Here is a 10,000-nt window from a genome sequence, read left to right as displayed (position 1 = left end):
AAGGAGGAAGGAATTAAGGACAGATAGAAGTCATTTTGATTGGTCAGTACGAGCCCGCTTTGAAAACACAAAAAGAACTTGAAAAGTGACAGATTTGTGATGGGAGTCTTGTGGCTTTTTCCTGGCTTCGAAAGTGAAACTTCAAATGGTTTGATGTACCAAATAAATAATTTTTAGTCATTAAGGGAGATGGGTCCAGATGAGTCCAGGTTTATCCTAGCCTAGCACAGAGACTGGAAACAGTTGGAAACTGCTAGCCCTGCTACATCCGAAACCAGATTCTGAAGCCAGCATTGCAGCAAAACTCCCATCCTAAAATTGGCCAATTTTTTTTTTCTTTCTTGCTTATTGCCAAAAACACACTTTTCTTGACAGGTTTGATGTTTGGGAAAAATTCAGCTCAGATCACATCGACCACTTTATTTTCTATATGTACAGAAACGTGTGGATTTTAACTGTAAAGACGTCTTTTACTGCACAGATTTGTGTCAGTGAATTGTGTGTGTGTTGCGTTCTGAGTCTGCTGCAGTGTCCTACTTTAACATCTCCTCCCTCGCTCTGCTCTGAGTGTGTGAGAGAGAGTGTGTGTGTGAGTGTGTGTGTGTGTGTGTGTGTGTGTGTGTACGTGTGTGTGTGTGTGCGTGTGTCTCCGTGAAACAGGATTGTGAAGCGGTTGTGAGTCAGACCTGCTGCCTCAGTGTGTGTGTGTGTGTGTGTGTGTGTGTGTGTGTGTGTGTGTATAGTTTTTCGTCAGCTCTAATTAAGCTCGGCTGCTTAACGAGCAGACAGCTAATTAACACACTGTGAGGACTCAGAACTACACACCCTCCTCCTTCATCCCTCGCTCCACTTTCTTCATCTGTTATTTCTTCCTCCCTATTTCTTTTATTCACACATTCTCTTCCAGCTTCTTTTTTTCCCTCTGTCTTTTCTTTTGTTCTCTCCCTCTCTCATTTTGTCGTACCTTCATCTTTCTTTCCCTCTTCCCTGTTTCCCTCCTCTTTTCAATACATCCTTCTACCTCTCTCTCCCTCCTCCATTGATTCCTTCCCTTCCCTCCCTCCCATTCTTCCTTCCCATCTCTCTCCCTCACTTTTCTTACGCCTTTTTCATTCTTCATTCCTGTCTCTCTCTTACTTGCCTCTCTCTCCCCTTACTTCCTTCCTTTCTCTCTCTCCCTTCCTCGTTCTCTTTTCCTTCCTTCTTTTCTCTCTCTCTCTCTTTCATTGCATTCTGGGATACTTGTCTCCCTTGTGTCACACAGTCAGTCTGTTGAAGTGGCCTGATAAAGCAGACAGAGTGAGACATCCTCAGAGCATCTGAACGGACTGATGGCAGTTCACTGGAGAAGACAGGAGCTGAGTGTGATAGAGGAAATGACCTGTGACCTCTGACCTGTGACCCCCGGCTGGTTTTCAAACTGTCAGCGCTGGCTTTGTTCTGAACAGTCACACACCCGCACACGCACGCGCGCACACAGTCTCGTTCTTTGACCTGTAACCTTTGACCTCTCACCCGGCTACGGCCTCTGTTAACTGACTCAGTTTCCAGTGGACGTTCAGACTTGGATTTGTTTTGGTTAAATTAAGTATATTTGTGTTTTGGTACAGAGCTTTGGTTCAAATATCTAATATTTGAACACAGTAAAATTAAAACCAACCAGACACTTTCACTGTCATTACAGTCAAATATGTCTGTGTATGAGAGTTAAATCTGGAAAATTGTAATGAAGGTTGAATGGGATTCTTTCAAGGAACAAAAAAAGTCCTGTACAGGAGAAAGACTTAAATTTGGAATTTCTTTTTAAAACAACTTTTTAAACTTGATCATAAACTTCAGACTTATGTAACTTTTTACAATTAAATTTCAAATAGACATTTTTAAGTTGCAGATATATTAACCATTATAAAAATTTGGGGAGAATAAATATGGTGCTATCTGCTAACGGCTCATTAGCTGACAAACCATGGCATTAGTTAGCTTCATGGCTAACTAATTAAGCAGAGAAGGACAGAAGGACTATATCTGTCAGCGCGCACATACTCACACACACACACACACACATACACGCACGCACGCACGCACGCACACACACACACACACACACACACTGTAGCTGATGTAGCTCAGCTGGTTCGTCAGAGAAAACTCTTGACATGTGGAAAAACTCTTCCTGTCTTTGACGCAGTCTCACAATTTCAATAAAGTTTTAATGATATTCATCACATTATGAAGCTGTAAATAACACCTTATAAAAAGATAAGAGCAAATGAATTAAATCCCCCATGACAGTGAATGATAGAACCATCTGCTGATCACACACAGCTAAATAAAACAAACAGGATATTTCTTGGTTTTAAAACTCTACAACATATTATATAATATTTGAAAATGCTAAGAGTCATCATAAGTGACACATAATACAATGTCTCTTTCTTTGTGCGGTTCATGTTTTACACAAACAGTCAGATGTGATTTAAACTGTTTCTTTGTGCAAATGAAATTACAGAATCCAATTTCAACATCACAGTCTTTCTGCTGGAGGGCATTTACTTTATTCTGAGATAAAAAAATTAACTAAACCAATGTCTGGAGTTCCAGAGGAGTTTACTGTCATGAGTCTTTCAACTGTGCTCAGCTCATTTTCTTCTTTGTAGAATCCCATTCAGGACTTCCACTGGAAATTTGCTAATTTAAGTCTCATCAGTCTTTCTAACAAACAGATCCATATGTTCACATTCTGATCAGTCAGTAGTCGGTCAGTGAGTCGGTCAGTGAGTAACTACCGTTTGAAGAAAAACTTCTTCATTTAACGCTAAAATAAATATATTCACACATATAAATAAATATACATAACTACATTTTCTTCTGTGAAGACCCTTTAAAAAATATAAATTTAAGACAGAAATTGAAGAGGACCATTTCAGATTTAAATCCCAGATCTTTCATTTATAGAGGGACCATTTTCTCTCTGGGGGAAAAAATCCAAGACAGAATCAATAGTAATCTGATAGTTCATGTGTTTCTTCCAGAACCTCTTTTAGAAACTTGCTAATTCAAAACCTCGCTTAATTTCTTAACAGCAATCCAAGTCAGAGCTTCCACTGGAAATATGCAAATTTAAGTGTGGTACACATCATAATTCACTGGCCGGGATGATCCGCTGTACAGAACCACAGGACGACGGAACATTTCTTCAGCATCAGGTTTCACTTTGTGTTGAACTGAATCAGTTTCAGACTGAAGTTCACTACAGCAGAAAACCAATCACACTTTTTCATTCCCTATGTTTATTCTGCTCAGCCATTGGTGGACACCTGATATTAATGGACACACACACACGCACACACACACAATCACACACTCACGCCTCCATCCAGCTGCCTGAGATTCCAATGTCATGCAATACCTCAGAGTATGTGTGTGTGTGTGTGTGTGTGTGTGTGTGTGTTTGAGATAACTACTAAATGTGTGGTGAAGTCCAATGTTGAGGGAGAAGGAGGGGGGTGAAGCTTCCAGAGATAAACTAACTACAGTATATTACTGATAATACTAACTGTGTGTGTGTGTGTGTGTGTGTGTGTGTGTGTGTGTGTGTGTGTGTGTGTGAGAGAGTATGTGTGTGTATATGTATGTGTGCGTGCTCAAGGTGGGTATTATCAGCCTTAACCACACATACATCCATACCAGCTATATGACCAATGACTGTGCTAATGGAGCTGATTACACACAAACACACAAAAACTCTCTCTCTCACACTGACACACAAGCAGGCACGCACACACACACATGCATGCACGCACATGCACGCACATGCACGCACACACGCACATGCACGCACACACACAAACAGCTGCTAAGTACTATTATTACTCTGTTAACTTGCAGCTTCACAAACTGTCACTGACAATTAACGGACTGAAACACACTGATTAAGGGCACTCTCTGTCTCGTATTCAAATACATTACGTGGCCAGAAGTAAGTGGACGGCTACATTACTGTGTAAACTGTGTGTGAGCACAAGACCACAGCACTAATGTGATAACAGCCTCAAGTTTTATTATCCAAGTCAGAATCTCCACAACAAATCTGCTCATTTAAGTCACATTATGTCTGATAGAAGCTCATCTAGTGTTTATTTAAAAAGATTCAATAAAACTAAATCTAATTCAGAACCTCTTTGGAAAATCTGCTGATGATTTTTGTGTGATTCTCATACAGAAAACTATTTACTGACCTTATTAAAAAACAAAAACTGTCTTCGTAAAAATTGTGTGTTTTCATTATTTTCTCTATCTTAAAAAAATAATAATGTGCAACTCTCATATCCAAATACTGCCAATTAACGTATTTCAAGTTTTTAAGATAAAATCACATTTTTGTTGCTCCGCAGATTATTTGTGTGTATGTGTTTCATTTTTGTCAGAGACCTTGAATGTGATTTTTTTTTTTAAAGGAATTCTTGTACTGTCAGACACATTAGTGTCTGTTAGCAGAATCATTCAGCTCTCATTCGATCTGTCTGCCTCTCGCTTTCATTCACTAACCTAACACATTAGAGCTGCCTGAAACTCCTGAAACTCAACACCAGCCTGCACTTTCACTAACATGCACACACACACACACACACACACACACGCGCACACACACACACAGGCGCACACACACACACAGGCGCACACGCGCACACACACACACACACACACAGCTCGGGTTTCATCCAGCTGCTACTGCTCCTCTCCTGCAGACTGATCTCAATAATGTGGACAAATGTGAAAATTATGTTTTCCTATAGTTTCCCTTTGATGCTGCAGAAGTGAAGAGTTACTGAGAGTGTGGAGCTAAAGACAAGAAGTATTTCCACTATGAGAATGATCAGTGAACATCACGGCTGGAACCCCAACGGTGTTTTACTGTTGAAAGACTTGTGTGTCTCAAACTGTGGTCATTTATTGATTCAACCTGCATCTTCTGTATTCTACCTTAATTTATCATAGAAATAACTTAAAGTTAAAGTTTTCTAGTTCTACTTCTATGTGGAGAGTATTTTCTTTATCACAAACCACACACGTTGACTTCATCCACACTGCTACTGCCACACACACACACACACACACACACACACACACACAGTTGCTATGGTTACGCCTGCCGTTCACACTACTCAGAGTTTTCCGCCTTCTAAAACAGAGACCCCTGGAATTGCTGCTGCCCGGTTTTAGTTTGAAAAACTCTGGGGTTATGTTTCAGTCTGGACGGGAGGAAACTGAGACGTTTGTAAACGATGACGCAGACGCCCACGTTCTCTTCCTGATTGGTTCTTATCAGTCATGACCCGGTCTGCCAGCTTGCTCAGGGATTTCTCCAGGAGAGGGACAGAGAGCGAAAGAGCAAGTGAGCAAAAGCTTATTACGAAAAACGTAATTCAAAAATAAGCAAAAAACATAACATGGCTGTTTTAACTTTGATTGAAAATCAGCAGCTTAACTCCCATAAGGCACAAAATCCAAGTGAGAACTTTCATTGGAAATCTGATGATCTAAACCTGAGAGTTCAGACAGACACCAGCACTCATGTCAGATAAACATTCACGTCGTTTGATGATGGCTGGTTCATTAACACCGCCAACATTTCAGCAATGTGTTCAGACGGAGAAAGTGTTGGTGCTCCATCCTCTGTTGTCATGGCGACTGCATCAGAGAAACAGAGGAATTAGGTCTTGAATATTAAACACAAACTGGATTGAAAAACAAACATAGCGCCTAATTTTTCTGACCAGGGACCAGACAAAGAAGAGGGGTGTGTTGGATGGCCATCCTATCCATTTAGCTCCTTCAGACAGACACTAAACATTGTTCAGTCAGCCATTAGACCCTGAGGGAGGAAGAAGAGGAGGAGGAAGGGCAGTGAAGGGTGAAACAGACAGGGGGGAGGCAGTTAAGCTTATTAGTTCTTCCCCATCCCCCCAAACACACACACACACACACACACACACACACACACACACACACACACACACACACACACACACACACACACACACACACACACACACACCAGACAATACTGAGAACACCCACTGATGGTTTCATCCCCTTAGGCGCGCGTACACGCACACGCACAAACACACACACACACACACACACACACACACACACACACACACACACACACACACGCACACACACACACAAAGAGCAGAACAGAGCTTGTCTTTCTAATAATTTAATGATCTAATAATATAACTGATGATTCTTTAATTAAGGGAGATTTCTGTATATTTTTTATACTTTTATTTTGGTAGTTCAGTCCATCCTTCCTTTTATATTATCAAATCACAACAAAAGAATTCAATATTGAAAGGAATTTTTACTGCTGACAGGATGACCTCTGACCCTCCGCGCTCACCCTCACAGCGAAGTGTGTGGTCTCACCTGACAGCTCAGGTACAAATGTTCTTCTCTTTTTCACATCAGTGGTTTGGACTCGAGTGTGGACATGTTGAGGTGTCTTGGGAGACAATTTCAAAAGTCTCGTTTAGCTGCCCAAAAAGAAAAATCCAACTTCCATTGATTATCTGCTGATTTATAATTTAAATCTTTCGGCTCTTTGGAGCTCAACATTTTAGAGGAAAAAAGTTTGACTTATTTTTTCATAATACATATGAATGATTGATTAAAACAAAGTTATTTATTAATTGATTATTGTTCTCTTATCACTTAAAGAATGACCAATTAATATTTATACTATGCCTAATAGCCTAATTGACTATTTTATTATTATTATTATTATTATTATTAATAACAGTAATCATTACCATTTTGTCAACATGGTAACTATTAAAAGTAATACATTATTAATGTTAATATACAGTTAACATATATCCATTAACCCCCCATCTCATTGGGTTGAGTGGTAGAACAAGATAAAGATGAGCTGAGAGGGACAGAGAGAGAGAGGATGAGGTGTGAAGAGCCTTCAGTCTCTTTGGGGAGCCGACAGATTTGCTCGTTCTTCCATCATCTCCTTGGCAACCGAATAATTATTAATCCACCTCTGCGTGTGTTTGTGTACGTGCGTGTGTGTGCAGCATTTTTTCTGCAGTGTTTTTTTGTGTAGCCTGTGGTGATGCAACGATATCTATCCTTCAATATGTAGGGCAGCTTTTTGCTGGTGAGACAGACAGAGAGAGAGAGAGAGGAGGGGGGGGGGGGGTGCTGCAAAAGGGAAAAAAAGATGTGGGGGAGGGAAAAGAGGGAGGAGGTGGGAGAAAAAAAGAAACAATACGGAAACAGGAAATGAAATCCAGAACATGTTACCTGAATTTTTTCACTTCGATGATGAAAAAAAGCCTGATGTTTGTGTTGACTCCAGTGAAAGCAGTATATTATTCTTACCACAGGTTTAAATTCGACAGAGGAACTGACAGATTCTCTCAAAGTTCAAATTTTTTCTGTCCACTATATGAAAGAAAACATACATGTGAGGACATCTGGTTCAAAACAAAGGCTCTATAATAAGCTAGAGGAGCTCCTCAGGGATCAATACTTGGCCCCCTTCATATCAATCCATACAGGTGAACAGGTGACTGCTCACCTCTTCTGCTCTTCATAGAAGAAGTTACATCAAGTACTAAACAGAAATAAATGTTAAAACATGTCCTTATATGTGCTTATAAATATTATACGGGGGGGGGGGGGGTATACTCTGATATTAAACCAATGACTGCCATTTATCATCTGAAAAGAAAAACCAGATGAAGACGACTCGGGTCCAAACAAAATGTTTAGAGTTAAAAGGTTGAACCAGTCTCAAGCAGATTAGACCAGAAAGAAACAGACTCAACAGACAGTAAATGATGACGGAAGAATGTGTGTGTGCTTTACTTTGGCAGAGTTTGTGTTATTGTTGTTAAGAAAGAGACGGGATGACAAAGAGCAGAGCAGCTCCCAGCAGACATGAGGTATCCACTCAGCCGTGTGTGTGTGTGTGTGTGTGTGTCTTCAAATTCTACCACTGATACTCTTAATTCTGCAACTACAAGTACGACTACTGAGCAGTGGAAGCCGATCTAGTTCTGAGGCGTCATTACATGATTTAAGGAAGGAGACTATTTACAGACCAAACAGGAACAGGAACACTACACTGAAAAAATAATAGAAAAGACTGATAGATAAAACAACAAATGACAATACGAGTAACTTGACATCATCGACATGACATATATATATATATATATATATATATATATATATATATATATATATATATATATATATATATATATATATATATATAAATATAATATAAATCAGAAAAAAATCTCGAAAAAAAAGATTCAGTAAATTAATGATGCTGCAAAGAAATCGCGTGACTTAAACGTCACTCAAGCTTCTGCTCACATTTTCTTTTGCAGATGTTTTGAATATTTTGTTAAAATTCTCGACACATCTGGATGAAACCCGACGACACAGAGTTGTCGAGAGGTTGTAATTCCACGACTCTGAGCTGCCAGCGAGCTTGTTACTCTGCACCTGCTGCTGTGTATCTGCCCATATATCACTCTGTGTGTGTGTGTGTGTGTGTGTGTGTGTGTGTGTGTGTGTGGTCTATGCCAGCTGAACGTCTGTATTTGCTCAGCAGTAATCGTCTGCTTGTTCACATGGACAGTGTTTGCTGCTGTCCACACAGCCTGACTGTGTGTGTGTGTGTGTGTGTGTGCGTGTGTGTGTGTGTGTGTGTGTGTGTGTGTGCCATTGTCAAAAGTGTTGTTTATTTGCGTAAGATGCCGACATGAAACTACTGAAATATTTTTTTTTATCAATGCTACTACTAGTAACACTAATGAAAAGCATCAAATGCATACCCTGCTTCCGTTTTGTATACAGGCTACTACTACATATAATATAATTGACTCGCCACAGTTTCATAATGATACTGAATATTTTTATGCAATATAAAACGTCAATGACTTTGGGCCTGTTGCGTCATTTGTCCCACTGTCGCTCTCTCACAGTTAGACTGACCATCCGCAGCACCAAGATAAATCCCACTATCATCGGCATCCAGTTAAAAGACCACCTCAGACTGACGATGTCAGCAGTGTCGGATGATGTCTGATGATGACATTGATGGAGGAAACAAATCACCCACCGATTGGTTCACTGCTGGTTAGGATTACACACAGTGACAATTTAATAAACTCCGACGAACTGTCAGAGAACGATTTCTTTCTCTTCAGCGACTCTTTTCGTGACTGAGGTTCAGTTTCACTGAGGTCGATAATACTGCTGCAGGTGAGAGACATGAGGGGGGTGGGGGGGAATTAAGTTAGGAATAATTGTCACTCATTTCAGAGTGTGATGAAACACGAGGCAATAACACACACACGCACAGTGTGTGTGGGGGGTGTGTGTGTCTGTGTGTGTGTGTGTGTGTGTGTGAGAAACATCAAACTGACTGTGGCGCTGGTGGAAACATTAATTACAGGACAGAGTTTAACCAAGCCAACGGCATCAAAACATCCTCGTTGCTGATTTCAGTCGGTGACGGAGAGAACTGACCTGCACCTGACAGCCTCAACACACACACACACACACACATTGTCGCACAATAAAGTACTGTTACTGTGAAACTTTAACTACATGAACTACTTTTACTGAGGTACAGTAACTACATGAAATAATGTTACTGTGGTACTACATGAAGTACTTTTACTCAGATACTGTAATGAAGTACTGTTACTTAGATATTGTATTTTCAATTCCTTTTACTTGTCTGTGGAATCAGCCACGAATGAAGAAGCCCTGTTTACTGGGAACACTTGACCTTATCATTATCATCACACACACACACATGCTGCTGCAGAGGCTGTGTATGTATGTGTGTGTGTGTGTGTGTGTGTGTGTGTGTGTGTGTGTGTGTGTGTGTGTCTGGCAAACTCCTGGGAACAGGAAACACTTTTCAATGGGCCACAATGACAGAAACAAAGAGCTTTCT

General features: G+C 40.3%; 1 protein-coding gene across 1 annotated transcript in view; it reads right to left on the bottom strand.

Annotated features, from left to right (window-relative positions):
- plxna3 (plexin A3) overlaps positions 1–10,000 on the bottom strand; it is an 87,650-nt gene that overhangs the window by 35,507 nt on the left and 42,143 nt on the right. The window lies entirely within an intron of this gene.

Source organism: Scophthalmus maximus, chromosome 3 (genome assembly GCF_022379125.1).
Source record: "Scophthalmus maximus strain ysfricsl-2021 chromosome 3, ASM2237912v1, whole genome shotgun sequence".
In the NCBI taxonomy this organism is placed as follows: domain Eukaryota; kingdom Metazoa; phylum Chordata; class Actinopteri; order Pleuronectiformes; family Scophthalmidae; genus Scophthalmus; species Scophthalmus maximus.
Note: the sequence above shows the minus strand (reverse complement) of the source record. Positions and strands in the feature narration are given on the sequence as shown.